The sequence below is a fragment of the Haemaphysalis longicornis genome, unplaced genomic scaffold, assembly GCF_048455015.1.
Source record: "Haemaphysalis longicornis isolate Haplotype H1 unplaced genomic scaffold, Haemaphysalis longicornis Haplotype H1 scaffold_2, whole genome shotgun sequence".
Taxonomy (NCBI): domain Eukaryota; kingdom Metazoa; phylum Arthropoda; class Arachnida; order Ixodida; family Ixodidae; genus Haemaphysalis; species Haemaphysalis longicornis.
The window spans coordinates 117,239,929-117,262,765 of record NW_027526295.1 but is presented as its reverse complement, the minus strand read 5'-3'; the positions used below and the strand labels follow the sequence as shown (position 1 = coordinate 117,262,765).

At 46.5% G+C, this 22,837-nt stretch overlaps 2 long non-coding RNA genes across 2 annotated transcripts in view; one reads left to right on the top strand and one right to left on the bottom strand.

Moving 5' to 3' along the window:
* Positions 1-22,837, top strand: part of LOC144167324 (uncharacterized) — a 46,440-nt gene that overhangs the window by 9,939 nt on the left and 13,664 nt on the right. Inside the window, exon 2 of the long non-coding RNA XR_013321953.1 lies at positions 20,090-20,143. This is a non-coding gene — a long non-coding RNA (uncharacterized LOC144167324). The remainder of the gene's footprint in view (positions 1-20,089; positions 20,144-22,837) is intronic.
* On the bottom strand, positions 124-9,766 carry LOC144167323 (uncharacterized). The gene is made up of 3 exons (XR_013321952.1): positions 9,665-9,766; positions 7,129-7,231; positions 124-251 (listed from the first exon to the last, which is right to left on the bottom strand). It is a non-coding gene; the product is annotated as an uncharacterized LOC144167323 (long non-coding RNA).

The window sequence follows — 22,837 nt, the reverse complement described above, 5'->3', positions numbered from 1 at the left end:
TGAAAAAGTGACGTAGTGAATAGTAAATCTGTCTGCTGAAAACAATTTTTTAATAAAACTACAGATTTTAATATAGATTACATGTTGCAATGTATGGGCATATGAAACAGCAGAAACCAAGTCCCAAAGCTCAAAAATTCTTTATTAAATGCTTTATAACCTCGAATATACATACAACATTTTACGTGCCCATCACGGTTTAGGCCACGAACATCTTGGCTCAAAACTTTCCACAATTTCTCAGTCAGCACCTGCAACACCAAAAGAAACAAATAAACGCTTCCTTTTACAACCACACCGCAAACGTCAAGTGAATCTAAATTCACAATTGATGGTGTATTTTTTCCCATATATGGCTACATTAATATGTACACAAAAGTTAGTTTAGTCTGCTTTTGAACTATTCTAACTGCTTATTCTGAATTTTTTTTCAACGTGACACCAGAGATCCTTTGCTGATGCAGTCTTGTGTCTAAAACCTGCTTTAGTCCCTTCACACCAAACGGTATTTTTGACTTTTTTGAGAATTTGTACAAGGCCAAATAATGGCTTACACTAGTAGGATTAAAGTTCTGAGCTAGACTGCTTTGATCTCTGATCTCGTTAACAAACTGCACTGCCTTTCCCAATAGCTAAGCAGGTGCTTACAGTGTATCTGACAGAACAGCTCTCACGCAATGGACAAATAGGACAACTGGGCCGGTTTATCAGTCAGGAATTATATGAGGGGGCACTAGGCTTAGCCCCGCTCATCACACCACTGCTGCAAAAACAAAGTGGAAAAAGATTCTATTTCGGGGGTTGTAGTTGCCGAGGCCACTCTTGGGCTATGAAGCATGACACAGTGTTACGTTCGATTAACGTTAATCCTGACATTTGGTTATCTTAACTCGCACTGAAATCTCCACACACGGGCGTTTTCGATTTTTTTCTTTCTGCCTTCACTAAAAAAAATAAAAAAACAGGAAGAGAAATAAGTCACTGGGCTCAGCTGCACAATGCTTTAGGAACTGCGGCTGCTGCTCAGGCACAAGTTGGAGCCATTACTTGACTAGGCACAAATCCTTAAGAGTTGAAAACTGATTTCAGCGCAAAGCGGCAAAACAGCACTTTATTAAAAACAAGAGAAGTGGGAAAGACCTTATAACAACACGCGCTAAAGAACGACCTCTTTGAATAAACACAGTGTCACTTTGTAAATCGTCAATGCCTGGATAGCATATCCTTCATGCACAAGTATACTTAGCTGCTCCTTTAGACCGACAACGATGGCCAGAAGAAGTCAGGCTGCTGCCTTGCACGCCTTGTACTTGCTGCTTCGCCTTAATATTACCATAAGTTAGGAGCCAAGTATCTGAAATACCCATCTGTTTGATGCTTTGAACGTGCCGTGTAGGTGTTGTCGTGCAGTAATCCTCATTGGACGACGAGAACGAATGCAAATTAAATGACTCGCGAGCGAAAAATGACGTTCCCAAAGTTGATCAGTTCACGACTCTTGCACCGCTTTACAATTGAGCCAATGCTGTGGACTTCTTTGTAAACAACCTGTAATTTCTCCGCGCCACGTAACATCATTGATAGTGGTTGCGGACTGAAGTAGCGTAGAAAACCGGGCTAGTTGGTGTAGATTCATCTTCGCAGCGCACAAATAACGGGACAAAAAGGAGGATAACACTGGACAACCACTGAACCAAAACCGAATTTTTATTGAAGAGACAAATATAAAGCCATTGAAGGTATAAAACAAAGATAAAAACATGACACATGAACCCACTATAAGCAACTGTACAGACAAACGCTCTCAAGTACTGCTCTCTTCAAGATACGCCAATTCTGAATCTAAAAGTGCTAAAGGCGAGCGCTAACACATGAGTCAGACATTTTTCGAATTTTATGTGCTTCCACTATACTTCCCTCACCTTTTGTTCATCGTGCGAGAACAGTACCGTTGTATCATGAAGGAAAAGCGTACAACCACAATCTTTGAAATGGGTGAAAAGAGGGCCAGAAGGCACTCAGTGAACTGGCCAACATCAAAGCGACCACAATTGAAAGGAATGCAATAAACCACGTTTAATCTATAAGGACCAACCTTTTTCTCATGTTTTACACCACAGCTGTTTGCTCGGCCCTTATTACTAATATTCTTTTCGATGGCGGGACAGCTGCAGTTTAACTTAATTTTGGCTGAAAACACCACATTGATGTTATATCTGCTCCCCACTTCTTTCAAGCAGTGAGATACATCGTGCAGGTACGAGATTACAACTATCTTTTCCTTCACAACATCACAAGCAGGAGACAAGTTTTCTTCACCAAATCCAACAACTGAAGACAGGCCGACCCAATGACTCCGTCACCGTAGCCAGCATTTTTGGGTCCAACTAACTGTTCACCAAAGCTAGACTCCATTAGGTGAAAACAAGACTGAAAACAAAACAAGATGGCTAACCTGAGGCAGTTGACAAGAATCCCATATTTTACAATCCTAGAACGTGCTGATGAAGAGTTCAGTAAAGGCTTCTTCGATCGTGGGCTATAGAGCCAACATACATGATTCTGCTCGAATTTTAACAGGTCCAAAAACTGGATTGTTCTTTCGTTTAGCGCCTTGGACATAAAGGTCAGCCTAAATGCGTGACGTTTGAATGCTTTTAAAATGTCTACCATTTTTCTTGTAGGGTCATAGTTTCCGCAAAGTACTAGGTAATCGTCAACATACATGAAAATTTTAATTGCCAAACCCTCCAAGTCACGTTCCAACACACGGTCAACATGAGCCAAGAAAATGTCACTAACAAGGTGAGGAACTTTAGAACGTCTACAGATCCCAGATCTCTGCACAAAGACACTGTCACACCATTTTACAATAGTTGATGCTAAGTAGAAACGCAGAAGCTCCAAAAAGGATTCCACGGAAATCCCGCAACTTTGCATAAACTTAACCTCGCCGTTGTAGACGGTGATACACTCTTTCACAGAGATCAAAACTTGTTCATGCGGAAGGGAGTAGAAGAGGTTTCCAGCGTCAATGCTGAAAGCAGAGCCCCAGCCTGGACTACTGCACGCACAGTAACCTCATTTGTGTGCTGTGAAGATGAAGAGGCTTGCGCAGCGTGCCTTATCCTGGTCCTCTTGCATTGCAACATCTGCTACATCAAACACGGAGCTGCGCAGTGGACGCCAGGTCGGCACAGAAATTTTGGCACTCGATGGAGCCCTCTAGCCGACTATGCCACTTATGGTCATCTCCCATCCCTGCGACCGCAGCACCTTCTGCGGCACTGACGTTGATGACTGGATAAGCACCTACGAGAGTGCGAGCGCTCATAACAGATGGGACGCAACCTTGGTGCTGGCCAACGTAATATTTTACCTCAAGGGCCCAGCCAGACTATTGTTGGTTTGAGACAAACGAAGCAGACCTGATACGCTGGGAAACCTGCAAATTGACATTACGTGAGCTGTTCGGAAAGCTTGTTGGCCACCAGCTAGCCGCGAAGGAACTTTCTTCCCATGCCAAAACCCCGATGGAGTCATCCGTTGCCTATAATCAGGATGGTGTTGCTCTGTGTCACAAGATAGATGCCGACACGTCAGAAACTGGCAAAGTAGGCCATGTGCAGAAAGGAATTGCTGATGGCGCTTTCAACCTGCTTGTTTATAAGGACTGCACCAGCACAGACGGCGTCATTACAGAGTGCAGACCGTTTAAACATCTTGAAAAGGGCCTCACAGCCTCTGGAAAATGTTTCTTTGGTTATCAACGTAACTAGTTCATGCATTTCTTTTTGTTATTCCCCCCACTGTAATGCTAACAGGCGCTGTGGGTACCAAATAAAGAAAGAAAGAAACCAGCGAAAGCTCACTGTATTGCCCCACAGTTCACTCGACTGCCTAACACGGGTCCCACATCCTATTACGAGTATACCACTCCACTGGAATGTGCCCTTCTTTGTTCGACGACTTAATGAAAATAGTACGCCGTGAGCTGGAGGCTACGGCTACGGCTGCCGTACTAGCCCCGACCCGTGAATGAACGTCACCTTCCATCTCCCTAATCTATGCGATATACAGCAAGAGCTCGCAAGCCACACCATTCCATGCATTCCATGCTCACCCAAAAAACGCTTTCACTGTTCCTCGTGTCTTAACTGGTCCCCACCAATATGCCCCACGCCATTTTCAGACACAAAATTCCGAAGAGTGGAGTACTCCTGAAAACAAGCCAGTATGCTTCCACTGCTGTCACGGTGGGCATGTGGCCCGTTACAGCTTTCGACATTGCCACGCTAAGCCTTCGCCGCACCACAAGACTAATCAATGCAGCTCAAGGAGGTAATACTGCATCTGTGACCTGGACGACAGATCTTCTATTAACCAAAGAGTCTAAGCCCAATTTACTAGACGTTACTGTTGATGGTGTTGCAGCCCAGGCTCTCACTGACACAAATGCTCACGTCTCTGTAATCAGCTTAACCCTCTGCTGGCATCTCCGCAAAGTTCTGACGCCACCCATGCAACCACGATAGTGTCGTTCTCTTCACCATCCTTGAAAAATGCCCCCATGACATTATCCTAGGCGTCGATTTTTTCTCGAACCGCTCTCATTGACTGTTCTGCGGGACTTCTCTCTTTTGAATTTCCTTCTGCCAAAAATGCTCAAAAGCACCATTCTCGTTCCACAGATTATGTCCATTTGCTGTAAATTGCTGTAACATACATGCCCCTGTGATCAAGCCCACCCGTTTCTCACCAGATTGTTCGACAAGCTGAGCGGAAGCTACTACAAGCACGTATCCTTGAGTGCCGCCAGAAGCTACGAGCTTTGGAGAAGCAAACCTTCTTTGCACGCTGGCAACTTGAATATCTTATTCCTGAGGACTTCCCAGATGTGCAGCTGCACGCAAACTTCACCGCTAGCATGGGAGAAGGCCGTCGTAGAACGTCGCAAGAGAGGAAACTCAAGCACTCCGGCCGGACGTGCCACAATGCACCCAAGAGGTCATCAACCTATCTCCGTACACACCGGACGAAGAGGAGGCTAAGGTTTTGTCCCGTGGTGTGAATTTTAACACGGAAGCACCCCCGGAGCCAGGAAAGGTGATTTGTGCGGTCGAACGCGCGGTCGGCCAGCTTCCATCTGAAGTACGGCAAGAAGCGCGCACCCGTGCTGTTGGTGTGCTCTCTGGTTTGCGAAGACATTGTGCAAGACTGCATTTATCGGTAGCGGAGAGGCAAGCCATCAGGAGCCTGCGGAATAACAGCAGTATCGCAATCCTTCCTGCTGACAAAGGCACTGCCACGGTCTTGCTAGATAGCAGTGACTATCACACGAAGATGTTGGCCCTTCTCGAAGACCAGCAGACATACGCTCCTCTAGCCCGTGACCCAACTAGCAGGTTACAGTCCAAGCTTCCAGAACTGCTAACCAGGCTTTTCAAGCTAGTCCCTCCGCACCACAAGGGCCTCTACTACAGGTTACTGTGCACGAACGGTTCAGCCCCGGCAATCTACGGTCTGCCTAAAATCCACAAGCCTGGCGTTCCTCTTCGGCCTATCGTCGACTTCTCGAGGTCACCGCTCTACCGACTATCAGGCTACCTTCACCAAGTGTTAAGCCCTCTAGCCGGTAAGACGCCCACGCACGTCGGAAACTCGTCCTCTTTTGTTTCGAAGCTGAAGGACGTAACTCTAACTGAAGACGACGTCATGGTTTCGTTCGACGTCAAGTCTCTTTTCACTAGTGTCCCAGTGGATCTGGCAGTAGCCATGTGCGAAGAAGCACTAAACGCGGACATTAGTCATCCCGATCGCACTCCCTTTGACGTCCCCGAGCTCTGTGAGTTGCTTATGTTTTGTCTGAGAAACACCTATTTTTCTTATGGGGGAAGCCCCTATCAGCAGACCCATGGCATGGCGATGGGTGCGTCCATATCAGTTACTACGGCCAAACTAGTTATGGAGGCTTTAGAGGGGAAGGTAGTGGCAACCTTCACACCGGAACCGAGGTTTTTCTGCCGCTATGTCGACGACTGTTTTTGTATTTTAAAAAAGCAAGATGTCCTATGTCTTCTGGACAGCCTCAACGCCCAGAATGTGCATATACAGTTCACCGTGGAGTTCGAGCAAGACAACATGCTTCCCATTTTTGGATGTTCTTGTTCGCCGCGATGCGGGCGCTCTCTCCTTCTCAGTGTACTGGAAGCACACACACACGGGTCGTTACCCCAGTTTTGAATCTTGCCACCCTCTCGGCCACAAGACATCCGTTGTGTCGTCCTTGATAAAGCGCGCCGTACGCATCTGCTCAGATGACAGTGCACTGAAACGTGAATAAGGAACGATTCGTCGCGAACTAATCGCCAATGGCTATCCTAAGCGAAATATTTGCCGAACCAAGAATAAGGTACTACAGCCAAGAATGGCCAACAACAGGACATTACGAGCAAGCGCAGCCATCCCCTACGTCCCAGGAATAAACGAAGCATTGTCGCACGTCTTTTCAAAATACGACATGCGCATTGCCCATGTACCGACCAGCGAGCTCCGCGACGACTGAAAGAGCACCAACTTGATGTAAGAAATCATAATGACATGACGAATGCCATTGCCATTGCGGAGCACGCGCACAAACATTCCCACAAGATTGACTAGGAGAACACCGCAATTTTAGCTAAGGAAAAGAACACATCATCTTGGCGTCTGCTAGAGTCACTTTTTATCCAATCAACGCCAGCCGCAATGAAGCGGACGGATGGGACTTTGCCTCCCGTCTACGCATGCTCTCTACGTCATGTGCTTCCTATATAATTGACGACGACGGCTTGTCTTACGTAGTGAACAAGGGACCCGTATGTGGTTCCGAAACGTCAATATATTTTTATTCTTGGTAAGTGTTCGCTTTTCTTTTGCAAGTTATTATATGGTCTTCCCTATCACAGACGCGCTGCTTCTGTGAAACGTCACTCTGCCACACATCATCATCACTGTGGTAGAGAACCAAACCTGCCTTCCCTTTCAGTTTTTCAACTTCAGTTTCACACCTCAAGTCCTTCCCAAGGGGATTTCGCTTGCAATGCTGTGCCCTTTCTGCCATGAATGCTAGCACTCCTGCGGATTTACCTCCTGCAGTGCAGGCGTCCCATCAAGCACCATCAATCAAGGCAGTGGCTGCTTCAGACCTTCTACCGGATCATACCGTCGATCTCCCTCGTCTTCTGGATTCCTGCAAGGACATCTTCGACTTAGACAACCATCCACCAACCCAAACTTCTGCAGTCACCCATCATATCAACACCAACGATGCTTCACTAGTGTACAGGTGGCCCTATTGCGTATCACTTGCTGAACGACTCGTCATCCAAAAGGTAAAAAAAATGCTCAGTAAGCATACAGTCGAACCATCTTCCAGTCTGTGGGTGTCTCCAGTCGTGTTGGTCAGAGAAAAAGATGGGACATAGTGCTTCTAGATGGATTATGCAAACTTAACTATTATGAAGGAAGGCCTTATACAGTGGGATCTCATTGATACAATTCTGCATAATACATTTTTCTTTTGATTCCAAGCCAAAATCCCTTAGAAATAATGCATTTTCGTGCATTTGATACGATCACATTTTTGCTAAAAATTGGATGGCACGACCGCGAAAGTGAACCTTGACCATTATTAGAAACCTTACATTTATTCTTCGGTATACTAGCTCAAACCCCATGTCAACAACCCATGACCTGCATGGCAGCGCCGGTTCTGCGACAAAAACACTGCTGCCGGGAGTGGGCGCTCTGTTCAATGAGGATGATATGTGAGGCGAGGCACTGTGCCATCTAGTGAAACATATCATAATCACAGAGTTTCTCAGTTTGATCATAATCGACGAAGAAGGTTCCAATGCTCTTGGCAGGCGGCGACTTCCCTCCCCAACTTCTCGCCATGCTCTGTGCTTCCCGCTCCGTTCTTTGTTTTCTTTCTGCGCTGTTCCTGTGTTCGGTGGTGTTGCTTATGAGGCTATTTTTGTTCTTGTTCTATTTGACTAGTCTTGTTCTCCTTAGGCTGCCTTGTTGCTGTGCGGGGTGTGCTGCCAGGCTTGTGGCAATGTCGAGGAAACGGAAGGCACTCAGTATAAAAAGAAAAAGTGGAAATTGTACAGAAATTGGAAGAAAACCCGAAGAGGAAATGCGTGGATTTGGCACACAAGCTCGGTTTGCCAGTGTCAACGCTCAACACTATTGCCGGTCAGCAAGAGGAACTTCAAAAGAATCTGCAAGTTTCCGGCCCTGATGCGAAACAAGCACAAGGTGCGAAGCATGACCAAATGGAAGGCATCCTGCTCACATGGTGGGAGGAAGTTAGAGCGGCAGGATGAACGCCGATAGGTCAGTACTACGCGAAAAAGTTGACAACACTGCGCTCTCCTTGGGCATTGAGCACTCCAAAGCGTCTGGTGGCTGGCTTCACCAATTCAAGGCACAACGTGAAGTGTCATACAGAACAGCATCCGCCCAAGTGAAAAATACCAGCAGCTTTTCTTTTATTTTTACATTTCCGGAGAATTTTCTCCCAGACTTCGAAAAGAAAGTGCAGCACAAATTTACCAGCTACTCCACTGTTGCTCAATAAAATTGAGTTGCTGACGGAGAATGCAAATTTTTCTCCTTTTTTAACAAACTCTTTGGATAATACGATTTTCACATAATGCTTTCTATTTCCCGGTTCCCCTGAAAAACGTATCAACGAGATTTCACTGTACATGATACATAGACAAGATGTGGCTGGCAACTTGTGAAGGGAGGTAACTTCGTGCAACCAAAGCCTGATTAGTCATGCTAATATCCTATATTTCAATATGGTCTAACACCAGGTACCCCACTTCGGCAGAGCCAGTGGGGAACATTTCAACCCTACTGTCACTGTGTACTGCAGAACGAACATCCATCCCGCATTTAAAAACCCTGCGTACGAAGCTGCATCGCGCAAAGTTGTTCTATGGCCACTGAATGTCCTCGCTGAATGTCAAGGAAGCGTCCTTGCCGACACGCTTTGGCGTCGTCTATCAGCGGATTCGTATGCATACAAGCGTTTACAGCAAGAACGGTAAATATATTACTACGCCCTTCAAGCACATGTCGGCAAAATGCGATTACTTCGCCGCGTTCGCAGGATTGAGCCGCACAGTAGAGAACACAGTCGTAGCATACTAGCAGGAATGAACGCATCGTACGGCTGCTTCCACGTTTCGTCACCCCGTGACTACAGTTTACCCCAACACCAATTTATAACGCAAGCCCTTAAAGAGCTTACACTCTAAAAAGCGCTACAACCTTTCTGGTAACCTTGAGTGAATGTAAAAGCGTAGCCACCGTGCACATCACGTCGTAGCTAGCGCCGACTTCAATGCGAACGAGGTCGTCGACGCGGCTACGTGAACGTACCGCTGACAGCCTCAAGGAAAGTGTATTTGGGGGCTCTAGAACAACGTATTTAAATTTAGCCCATGTTTGCGAATAACAAATGATTCCTTGAGTGCTTTAGTTACATTGTCATTCAGAATGTGCCTAGCCAGTCATGTCCAACATACGGAGAGCGCACGGCGTTTGCAGTACACGCACAGGTATATAATTACCCGTGCCTCTTGATGCTAGCCCTTAAAAAATATCTTACCTTTCGTTTATGACGCAAAAAGATGCCGAGGAGAAAGCAGCAGGTTTCGTTATCTACAAGAAATCGATGCTGGCTTGCGCTTTGAAACTCGTACACAACAGGAAAGTGGCTTCGGCTTGACGTGGCTTGACCAGTGTTGCTTTTGCCTTGCGCAAAATTAAATAAACTAAAATCCTCTGTTACACAACTTTTATACTCTGTAACCTCCGCAAATAACAGATTACGAGCGGATGTATTTAATCGGTCGTATGACAGAGGTTTTTAGTTGAATTAAGTTTGCCCAGGACAAAAGCAACACTGGTCAAGCCACGTCAAGCCGAAGCCACTTGCCTGTTGTGTACGAGTTTCAAAGCGCAAGCCAGCATCGATTTCTTGTAGATAACGAAACCTGCTGCTTTCTCCTCGGCATCTTTTGAAGTTCCTCTTGCTGACCGGCAATAGTGTTGAGCGTTGACACTGGCAAACCGAGCTTGTGTGCCAAATCCACGCATTTCCTCTTCGGGTTTTCTTCCAATTTCTGTACAATTTCCACTTTTTCTTTTTATACTGAGTGCCTTCCGTTTCCTCGACATTGCCACAAGCCTGGCAGCACACCCCGCACAGCAACAAGGCAGCCTAAGGAGAACAAGACTAGTCAAATAGAACAAGAACAAAAATAGCCTCATAAGCAACACCACCGAACACAGGAACAGCGCAGAAAGAGAACAAAGAACGGAGCGGGAAGCACAGAGCATGGCGAGAAGTTGGGGGAGGGAAGTCGCCGACTGCCAAGAGCATTGGAACCTTCTTCTTCGATTATGATACAACTGAGAAACTCTATGATTATGATGTTTCACAAGATGGCACAGTGCCTCGCCTCAGATATTATCCTCATTGAACAGAGCGCCCACGCCCGGCAGCAGTATTTTTGTCGCAGAACCGGCGCTGCCATGCAGGTCATGGGGTTTGAGCTAGTATACCGGAGCATAAATGTAAGGTTTCTAAAAATGGTCAAGGTTCAATTTCGTGGTCGTATTATCCAATTTCTGTCAAAAATGTCATCCTATAAAATGCACGAAAATGCATTTTTTCTAAGGGATTTTGGCTTGGAATCAAATGAAAAACGTATTATGCAGAATTGTATCAATGAAATCCCACTGTATAAGGCCTTCCTTCATAATAGTTAAGTTTGCATAATCCATCTAGAAGCGCTACGTCCCATCTTTTTCTCTGACCAACACGACTGGAGACACCCACAGACTGGAAGATGGTTCGACTTTATCCTTACTGAGCATTTTTTTTTACCTTTTGGATGACGAGTCGTTCAGCAAATGATACGCAATAGGGCCACCTGTACACTAGTGAAGCATCGTTGGTGTTGATATGATGGGTGACTGCAGAAGTTTGGGTTCGTGGATGGTTGTCTAAGTCGAAGATGTCCTTGCAGGAATCCAGAAGACGAGGGAGATCGACGGTATGATCCGGTGGAAGGTCTGAAGCAGCCACTGCCTTGATTGATGGTGCTTGATGGGACGCCTGCCCTGCAGGAGGTACATCCGCAGGAGTGCTAGCATTCATGGCAGAAAGGGCACAGCATTGCAAGCGAAATCCCCTTGGGAAGGACTTGAGGTGTGAAACTGAAGTTGAAAAACTGAAAGGGAAGGCAGGTTTGGTTCTCTACCACAGTGATGATGATGTGTGGCAGAGTGACGTTTCACAGAAGCAGCGCGTCTGTAATAGGGAAGACCATATAATAACTTGCAAAAGAAAAGCGAACACTCACCAAGAATAAAAATATATTGACGTTTCAGAACCAATAGAGGTTCCTTGTTCACTACGTAAGACAAGCCGTCGTCGTAAATTATATAGGCAGCACATGACGTAGAGAGCATGCGTAGACGGGAGGCAAAGTCCCATCCGTCCGGATCATTGTGGCTGGCGTTGATTGGATAAAAAGTGACTCTAGCAGGCGCCGAGATGATGTGTTGTTTTCCTTAGCTAAAATTGCGGTGTTTTCTCCCAGTCAATCTTGTGGGAATGTTTGTGCGCATGCTCCGCAATGGCATTCGTCATGTGATTATGATTTCTTACATCACGTTGGTGCTTTTTCAGTCGTCGCGGAGCTTGCTGGTCGGTACATGGGCAATGCGCATGTCGTATTTTGAAAAGACGCGCGACAATGCTTCGCTTATTCCTGGGATGTAGGGGATGGCTGCGCGTGCTCGTAATGTCCTGTTGTTGGCCATTCTTGGCTGTAGTATCTTATTCTTGGTTTGGCAAATAAGTCGCTTAGGGTAGCCATTGGCGATTTGTTGGCGGATCGTTCCTAATTCACGTTTCAGTGCACTGTCATCTGAGCAGATGCATACGGTGCGCTTTATCAAGGACGACACAACGGATGTCTTGTGGCCGAGAGGGTGGCAAGATTCAAAACTGAGGTAACGACCCATGTTTGTGGGCTTCCTGTACACTGAGAAGGAGAGAGCGCCCGCATCGCGGCGAACAAGAACATCCAAGAAAGGGAAGCATGTTGCCTTGCTCGAACTCCTCGGTGAACTGTATATGCACATTCTGGGCGTTGAGGCTGTCCAGAAGACATGGGACATCTTGCTTTTTTAAAATACAAAAACTGTTGTCGACATAGCGGCAAAAAAACCTCGGTGCCGGTGTGAAGGTTGCCACTACCTTCCCCTCTAAAGCCTCCATAACTAGATTGGCCGTAGTAACTGATACTGATGCACCCATTGCCATGCCATGGGTCTGCTGATAGAGGCTTCCCCCGTAAGAAAAATAGGTGTTGCTCAGACAAAACATAAGCAACTCGTAGAGCTCGGGGACGTCAAAGGGAGTGCGATCGGGAAAACTAATGTCCGCGTTTAGTGCTTCTTCGCACATGGCTACTGCCAGATCCACTGGGACACTAGTGAAAAGAGACTTGACATCGAACGAAACCATGACGTCGTCTTCAGTTAGAGTTACGTCCTTCAGCTTCGAAACAAAAGAGGACGAGTTTCCGACGTGCGTGGGCGTCTTACCGGCTAGAGGGCTCAACACTTGGTGATGGTAGCCTGATAGTCGGTAGAGCGGTGACCTCGAGAAGTCGACGATAGGCCGAAGAGGAACGCCAGGCTTGTGGATTTTAGGCCGACCGTAGATTGCCGGGGCTGAACCGTTCATGCACAGTAACCTGTAGTAGAGGCCCTTGTGGTGCGGAGGGACTAGCTTGAAAAGCCTGGTTAGCAGTTCTTGAAGCTTGGTCTGTAACCTGCTAGTTGAGTCATGGGCTAGAGGAGCGTATGTCTGCTGGAGAAGTCCCGCAGAACAGTCAGTCCCGCGAACAGTCAATGAGAGCGGTTCGAGAAAAAATCGACGCTGAGGATAATGTCATGGGGCATTTTTCAAGGACGGTGAAGAGAACGACACTATCGTGGTCGGCAATCGATAATCAGGCGGTACGCATTCCGGCAATTGAAGATGTGCTCTCATTGGCAACTCGAACAAATGTTTGCATGGGTGGCGTCAGAACTTTGCGGAGATGCCAGCGGAGGGTTAAGCTGATTACAGAGATGTGAGCATTTGTGTCAGTGAGAGCCTGGGCTGCAACACCATCAACAGTAACGTCTAGTAAATTGGGCTTAGACTCCTTTGTTAATAGAAGATCTGTCGTCCAGGTCACAGATGCAGTGTTACCTCCTTGAGCTGCATTGATTAGTCTTGTGGTGCGGCGAAGGCTTAGCGTGGCAATGTCGAAAGCTGTAGCGGGCCACATGCCCACCGTGACAGCAGTGGAAGCATATTGGCTTGTTTTCAGGAGTACTTCACTCTTCGGAATTTTGTGTCTGAAAATGGCGTGGGGCATATTGGTGGGGACCAGTTAAGACACGAGGAACAGTGAAAGCCTTATTCGGGTGAGCTACACAGCAAATGCGTGGAATGGTGTGGCTTGCGAGCTCTTGCTGTATATCGCATAGATTAGGGAGATGGAAGGTGACGTTCATTCACGGGTCGGGGCTAGTAGGGCAGCCGTAGCCGTAGCCTCCAGCTCACGGCATACTATTTTAATTAAGTCGTCGAACAAAGAAGGGCACATTCCAGTGGAGTGGTATACTCGTAATAGGATGTGGGAGCCGTGTTAGGCAGTCGAGTGAACTGTGGGGCAATACAGTGAGCTTTCGCTTGTTTCTTTCTTTCTTTATTTGGTACCCACAGTGCCTTTTGGCATTACAGTGTGGGGGGAATGACAAAAAGCAATGCATCAACTAGTTACGTTGATAACCAAAGAAACATTTTCCAGAGGCTGCGAGGCCCTTTTCAAGATGTTTAAACGGTCTGCACTCTGTAATGATGCCGTCTGTGGTGGTGCAGTCCTTATAAACAAGCAGGTTGAAAGGGCCATCAGCAATTCCTTTCTGCACATGGCCTACTTTGCCAGTTTCTGACGTGTCGGCATCTATCTTGTGAAACAGAGCAAAACCATCCTGAATATAGGCGACGGATGACTCCATCGAGGTTTTGGCATGGGAAGAAAGTTCCTTCTCGGCTAGTTGGTGGCCAACAAGCTTTCCGAACAGCTCACGTAATGTCAATTTGCAGGTTTCCCAGCTTGTCAGGTCTGCTTCGTGTGTCTCAAACCAACAATAGTCTGGCTAGGCCCTTGAGGTAAAATATTACGTTGGCCAGCACCAAGGTTGCGTCCCATCTGTTATGAGCGCTTGAACTCTCGTAGGTGCTTATCCAGTCATCAACGTCAGTGCCGCAGAAGGTGCTGCGGTCGCAGGGATGGGAGACGACCATGAATGGCATAGTCGGCTAGAGGGCTCCATCGAGTGCCAAAATTTCTGTGCCGACCTGGCGTCCACTGCGCAGCTCCGTGTGTGAGGTAGCAGATGTTGCAGTGCAAGAGGACCAGGATAGGGCACGCTGAGCAAGCCTCTTCATCTTCACAGCGCGCAAATGAGGTTATTGTGCGCACAGTAATCCAGGCTGGTGCTCTGCTGTCAGCATTGACGCTGGAAACCTTTTCTACTCCCTTCCGCATGAACAAGGTTTGGTCTCTGTGAAAGAATGTATCACCGTCTACAACGGCGAGGTTAAGTTTATGCAAAGTTGCGGGATTTCCGTGGAATCCTTTTTGGAGCTTCTGCGTTTCTACTTAGCATCAACTATTGTAGGATGGTGTGACAGTGTCTATGTGCAGAGATCTGGAATCTGTAGACGTTCTAAAGTTCCTCACCTTGTTAGTGACGTTTCTTGGCTCATGTTGACCGTGTATTGGAACGTGACTTGGAGGGTTTGGCAATTAAAACTTTCGGGTATGTTGACGATTACCTAGTACTTTGTGGAAACTATGACCCTACAAGAAAAATGGTAGACATTTTAAAAGCATTCAAACGTCACGCATTTAGGCTGACCTTTATGTCCAAGGCGCTAAACGAAAGAACAATCCAGTTTTTGGACCTGTTAAAATTCGAGCAGAATCATGTATGTTGGCTCTATAGCCCACGATCGAAGAAGCCTTTACTGAACTCTTCATCAGCACGTTCTAGGATTGTAAAATATGGGATTCTTGTCAACTGCCTCAGGTTAGCCATCTTGTTTTGTTTTCAGTCTTGTTTTCACCTAATGGAGTCTAGCTTTGGTGAACAGTTAGTTGGACCCAAAAATGCTGCCTACGGTGACGAAGTCATTGGGTCGGCCCATCTTCAGTTGTTGGATTTGGTGAAGAAAACTTGTCTCCTGCTTGTGATGTTGTGAAGGAAAAGATAGTTGTAATCTCGTACCTGCACGAGGTATCTCACCGCTTGAAAGAAGTGGGGTGCAGATATAACATCAATGTGGTGTTTTCAGCCAAAATTAAGTTAAAGTGCATCTGTCCCGCCATCGAAAAGAATATTAGTAATAAGGGCCGAGCAAACAGCTGTGGTGTGAAACATGAGAAACAGGTTGGTCCTTGTAGATTAAACGTGGTTTATTGCATTCCTTTCAATTGTGGTCGCTTTGATATTGGCCAGTACACTGAGGGCCTTCTGGCCCTCTTCCCACCTATTGCAAAGATTGTGGTTGTACGCTTTTCCTTCATGATACAACGGTACTGTTCGCGCACGATGAACAAAAGGTGAGGGAAGTATAGTGGAAGCACATAAAATTCGAAAAATGTCTGACTCGTGTGTTAGCGCTCGTCTTTAGCACTTTTAGATGCAGAATTGGCGTATCTTGAAGAGAGCAGTACTTGAGAGCGTTTGTCTGTACAGTTGTTATACTGGCTTGATGTGTCATGTTTTTATCTTTTTTTATACGTTCGATGGCTTTATATTTGTCTCTTCGATACAAATTCAGTTTGGTTCAGTGGTTGTCCAGTGTTATCCTCCTTTTTGTCCCGTTATTTCTGCGCTGCGAAGATGAATCTGCCCCAACTAGCCCGGTTTTCTACGCTGCTTCAGTCCGCAACCACTATCAATGATGTTACGTGGCGCAGAGAAATTACAGGTTGTTTGCAAACAAGTCCACAGCATTGGCTCAATGGTAAAGCGGTGCCAGAGTAGCGAACTGATCAACTTTGGTAACGTCATTTTTCGCTCGTGAGTCATTTAATTTGCATTCGTTCTCGTCGTCCAATGAGGATTACTGCACGGCAACACCTATATGGCACGTTCAAAGCATCAAACAGATGGGTATTTCAGATACATGGCTCCTAACTTATGGTAATATTAAGGCGAAGCAGCAAGTACAAGGCGTGCAAGGCAGCAGCCTGACTTCTTCTGGCCATCGTTGTCGGTCTAAAGGAGCAACTAAGTATACTTGTGCATGAAGGATATGCTATCCAGGCATTCACGATTTACAAAGTGACACTGTGTTTATTGAAAGACGTCGTTCTTTAGCGAGTGTTGTTATAAGGTCTTTCCCACTTCTCTTGTTTTTAATAAAGTGCTGTTTTGCCGCTTTGCGCTGAAATCAGTTTTCAACTCTTGAGGATTTGTGCCTAGTCAAGTAATGGCTCCAACTTGTGCCTGAGCAGCAGCCGCAGTTCCTAAAGCATTGTGCAGCTGAGCCCAGTGACTTATTTCTTTTCCTGTTTTTTTATTTTGTTTAGTGAAAGCAGAAAGAAAAAAATCGAAAACGCCCGTGTGTGGAGATTTCAGTGCGAGTTAAGATAACCAAATGTCAGGATTAACGTTAATCGAACGTAACACTGTGTCATGCTTCATAGCCCAAGAGTGGCCTCGGCAACTACAACCCCCGAAATAGAATCTTTTTCCACTTTGTTTTTGCAGCAGTGGTGTGATGAGCGGGGCTAAGCCTAGTGCCCCCTCATATAATTCCTGACTGATAAACCGGCCCAGTTGTCCTATTTGTCCATTGCGTGACAGCTGTTCTGTCAAATACACTGTAAGCACCTGCTTAGCTATTGGGAAAGGCAGTGCAGTTTGTTAACGAGATCAGAGATCAAAGCAGTCTAGCTCAGAACTTTAATCCTACTAGTGTAAGCCATTATTTGGCCTTGTACAAATTCTCAAAAAAGTCAAAAATACGGTTTGGTGTGAAGGGCCTAAAGCAGGTTTTAGACACAAGACTGCATCAGCAAAGGATCTCTGGTGTCACGTAGAAAAAAATTCAGAATAAGCAGTTAGAATAGTTCAAAAGCAGGCTAAACTAACTTTTGTGTACATATTAATGTAGCCATATATGGGACAAAATACACCATCAATTGTGAATTTAGATTCACTTGACGTTTGCGGTGTGGTTGTAAAAGGAAGCGTTTATTTGTTTCTTTTGGTGTTGCAGGTGCTGACTGAGAAATTGTTGAAAGTTTTGAGCCAAGATGTTCGTGGCCTAAACCGTGATGGGCACGTAAAATGTTGTATGTATATTTGAGGTTATAAAGCATTTAATAAAGAATTTTCGAGCTTTGGGACTTGGTTTCTGCTGTTTCATATGCCCATACATTGCAACATGTAATCTATATTCAAATCTGTAGTTTTATTAAAAAATTGTTTTCAGCAGACAGATTTACTATTCACTACGTCACTTTTTCATGGTCAGTTCATTAGCATGTGTTGCGGGTTTTTTTTTTAGCAATTGATGCAGAACTAGCACACATACTAGGTAAAGATTTATAAGGCTTAATGTTATGTTTCAGTTTTTCAGTCAATTTGAGAACCTGTATTTGCTGTAAACTTAAAGTGCTTTTGTGATCACATGCCTTGAAGCATGCTCCAGCGTAAGAATACTGGATACCAAAGCCCCTTGTAGCTTGTTTTGGTCAGTGTGTGTGGGCAAACGTAAGTCATCAGTGGAGGCTTCACAATCCAACTCGCAAATAAATGTGGGTGCTAGCACCATTGGGGCTTGCAAGCAAAAAAGAAAGACCCGTGAACACACGATCGCGAAGAGGAGCCGGTGCAAAGGTAGTCCTGCGTGTCTAAATCTAAGAGGCGAAGATCAGAGCAGGAGTATTTGACAGTTCTTATTCTGCCTGGGCAAAACTTTAGTGCCAACTGCCGTTTCGTCTGGGCGGAGCGCTAGATACGATAAAGAAAAAAACAAAACAAGCAACCCGGTTGTTTGTGCGATCGCATAAAAAGCAGCAGGGCACAAAGTGCAACCATCGTGACAAGGTTGAAAGCAATCGTCAGAAAATATGAGTACCAACATGTTCAAGGTGGGCGACAAGTGATTATAGTTATCGCGTATTCCCAGCGTGACTTAGGCCCAACTTTATGGGGCATTAGGCTAAATTTCTATTTGGCACACTCCAGGAATTCATTCATAATAAAGGTTGACTTTCACAGCGGCGGCCGATCACAGGGTGAACTGTGGATGCACGATTGCGTAGCAACCGTTCACGCGACGATGTGCGAATGCTACACTGCGATTGCAAAACAGCACGGATTACAAAGTATTTAGGTAATATTACCTAGAACACTGTTGGAGCGTAAAACTTAATCAAACGACCCGGTTGAAGCACTTCGAAATTCACAGAGGTGGGTATCACAAGCGGACGCGAAATCCAACACAGACAAAGTTGAAGCACTTTTAACTTCGTTAAAATATCCAGATCTAGGAGTGTGGTTGAATCACAGCGCAGCCGTTCCAGAAGGCGAAATCCAACGCGCAATTGAAACACTTGCCGGTTGGCGCAAGCGAAAAGGGTGCACGCTTCGGTATTCACTGCCGGCCGGCCGCCGGGCCCAGAGCGGGGAGTGTGTGCGCCGGCAGAACAGCCCCGCAGCCCTTCGCCTTTCCCTCTCGCACTCCTCCTTTTCTCCCTTTCGTGGGTGATGCATCGCCGAAACCGGAATACGCCGCGGCGCGGCCTCCCTTGGCAGAGTACGAAGCTCTCCCATAGCGTGACGGTGAAGTTTCATGACCAGAAAGGCATCGAAGGGCTCTGGTATTACGTCGTCCCTTTTAAATGCATAGCATTTTAGTAACTCACAATGTCTTGCGGCGTTGGCGTGCCTTGTCGTAGTCCGCAGCCAGGCCACTACACTATAAAAGAAATAACAGTTTCCGGCGCCCGGTTTCGAACCCATGACACCGCGGGCGGAACGCAAGGTGCCCGGCGCACTACCGACTGAGCCACGAAACCGACACAGATTTCAATGCACCGAACGCGCCTTATATCCTTCACTCATTTCTGGTTTGTTTCGAAAGCGCCACAAATTGTCCCACGCCTCCGAAAGATGGCGACACGGGTCCCGCGATCGAGAGATACGACTTGCCGGCGCACCCCCTCGGAAATGCTGTGCATTTGATCGTGCCCCTCGAGAGGGGGATGTCTTTTTGTACTCAGCCATGCCTAGGCGTATCCTTGAGCACAGTTGCCTTCATTTTTTACTCATCACACTACGCCACTGCTCACTTTTGTTCGTGTCTCTTTGAATGCCCTCGCGTCCTTCTTCGCCTGCTTTGTTTATTTGCACACGATTTCTGTTTGCCTCAGCGGTTATATTTTTAATGGGCGAGGGGGGCACAGCTGATCCCCTATAATGGTGAGACAACAGCGACGCAAACTTTTTTCGGTTAAACGAAAGCAATGTTTTTTTCGCGTCGTAAAGAACTTAGAGAAAGCTTTTATTAGATGAGTATGAAAAGGAGTGCTGCTTATACCTGAACCTAGCCATTTGGGGAAAGGATCCTACGTTCCCTGCTTGTTCTTCATATCCGGTTCTTTTTTGTTCCTGGGAGCAGTTACTCGCGCTCAGGTGGGCTGTTTTCTAAATGTGTTGGAGACTTTCCGTGTTTTTCTTCTTGCACAGATAGAGAAGTTCGTCCCTGCCTAATTCGGCCCGCCTTCGTTTCTCCCTATCGTCAACAGAACACACATTAAGCTTATCAATGTAGACACCATTAACAAATGCTCCTTTTCGAGCTTTTGTGCGACCACAGACAGACTGCGAGATGCACCCACTAAAACACTGTCTGTTTCTCTGGCTTTGCTTATAGGACTGGGTGGAAAAGTACAACTTCAACAACACCGCCGTACTTACAGCATGGAACGTGAGTGTTCAGCCACCCGTTATTTCTTGGATAATTCTTAAATTTAAATGGGCGATGGCTCACACTGCTGACATATATATATATATATATATATACATATATATATATATATATATATATATATATATATATATACCGGAACTGAACCGAAAAATGAAATAACGGGTATGGGTTTCACGACAAAACAGTTCGACCCAACGTTGTCGGGGTAAGGCGCAGTCTATCGTATTAGTCCTCCTCGATTTCACGCAACCTTAACTTCGCAACCTGTCACACAGTAGTATGTTCCTGCTCGTATAGCTTCCAGAGTGCACGTCGAGGAAAAGAAATGAAACACTCCCGGCATCGTGCAAGCGATATGAAAAAAATGTCTTTTCCCGTTGTTTTGTTGCGATGGTATGGGAGCATTCAGGAGGTAAGATTGTTGCACGGCGCTACGACGGAGGCCCGCACCCGAAACGTGACTCCTTCTTTTCATCCATAGTTCCCTGAAAAAGACACCAGACTTGGAAATAATAAATACTTGGCATGTGTTATCCAGAGCAGACCAGTGGCTAGGCCGCCATAAAGAAATGATGCATGTTCGGTCAGCGCCCCCCCCCCCGCCCCACCCCAGGCCGTATTTCTGATGCTGAAGAAAAACAGAAACACTGGTGTGTCTAAATGTCGACCCTCGTTACACATCCCGTTGGTGGAAATAAATTTTTCTTCCGGCCTCTAATACGGTGATCCAAAGGCTCTCCTAACTTTTTTGACAGGCTCTAAATTAATCGAGCTTCTTTAACCTTCAAATCTTCAGATTTCTTCTTTCTCCTAGTGCTCCAAGTTTTTTCTACGTTCGGAACTGGTTTTATTTTCTTCTCCCTATTATTCATTTTTGGTTCGTAATTCTTCCCCTTTTTTTTCTTTCTTCGCATCCCTATCTTGACCACTAGCTTAGCCCCACCTACTATATGGGGCTAAGCTCTTCAGTGCTCATTGAATCTTTCTCTCTCTCCCTCTCTGTCTGTCTGTTTGTCTGTCTGTCTGTCTGTCTGTTTATCTGTCTGTCTGTCTCTTTCTCATAGCACAGGCATGGCTTTGGGGCATCAAATCCGCCAATATTTTCTGGCATGTGTGTTCCCGCGGGGAGACAGGAAAAAGCTACCCAATTGGTTTTAAATATTTCCGCGCGGGGTTCATTCGCGAATAATTTGTGTTCTCTGTGAATGCCTTCAGCCATCAAATATCGAAACCAAGAGGCAGATTTTTCTCCAGATATTCGTTCTCTCGCTCGCCTTTGACATAAACAAACGTGTCCTCACTGCGTAAAATGTCTGCCGGTAATTGTCAGGAAGCCTAGAGGGGACATTGTGTACCAGCCATTTGTCGTCACACGTAGATGTCAGAAGTTTGCTACAAGGCACTGCAATATGTGAAGGCAATACAGCTAACAAGATCATATTTTGTGCTTTGTATCTGCAAAAACCACTGAAATAATGCAACGTGCTTTCAGTCATGCAATCATGGAGTGCAATCAAAGAAAAACCTTGGCTTCGATCATGGCGTCAGCATGGGGGTGCAAAAGGGCCTCTTGTCCCCCCACCCACGTCAGATCAACATAATTTCTTTTCCCCGCCCTCTCTCGCTCCCCACGAATTCAGTGGGTTCACCCCCAGCAAATGTTGGTTCGTTGGTGAGGTTGGGTGAGTCCGTTGAGGAGATGGTGTCTGGATGACGAGACTCACTTGGAAGGGGATGCAGAAAAAGAGCATTGACAGCTATTTATAGGACCTTACAATGAAGGCGTCGAAGCAACGATACAAGACGAGGATAATTGGGTTAGTATAACATACGCTGCCACGGACGAGGGCTATCGCAGCACGATCCCTCAGAAGAAAAGCCCGTAGGCCGAGAGGGGGACGAACGGTCACACGTTTGACCTTGAAATGCCGGGATCTCTGGCGCCCAGAAGCTGCCACGGGACCCAGTCAGAGTACAGGGGGGATTGAAAGAAATACGAACAGCGGAGTACACAGCCTCCGACGGATGCCGCACCGCCTGGCTGCACTGACAGTAAACTGCGCGCATACGTAGTTCTTTTAGATCATTTGAGAGTGTGGCCTACTGTTAGGGGAAATGCTTGAAAAAGGAGCGACGTCCGCAGGTTATTTTTAAGCGTCTTTTAGATGCGGAGCATCTTATAGTCTGGGCGTATCCCGCGTCGGCGTCCGCACTCACACTGCGCACCCGCAACTCTCCTCCTTCCCTCTCTACCACAGGTGCGCGATACTCCCGCCACTTCTTCTCTCGTACCAGCTGCGTGCACGTCGCTTCCGCTTCTCCCGCGTTCTCGCTTCTGCTTTCGCGGCGCATGCTCGGCGCTTGCGCATCTCTCCTCCTCACGTCTCCTCTCCTTCAACTTTGAATGTAAATCGGGTAGCGACCTGCGTGCGTTTAGTTCATCGCTTGCTGCGGTTGACTCCACTTCACTCTGTTCTTCCGATGAAGTGTGATGGAAGCAAGCATTGTGTTCGTAGACTAATTTGCAGGAAATGTAGTTGAAACCCCTCGATGCCCCGCATCTACTTAGCGTTCCCTTCGGGAAGATGGGGCTATTTTTTTTATGCTGTGTCGCCACTGAGCGTCATGTTATCTACTACATTCACGATCCAAATGCGGAGCAAGCTGATTCCAGCCGTGGCCTCCGCAATT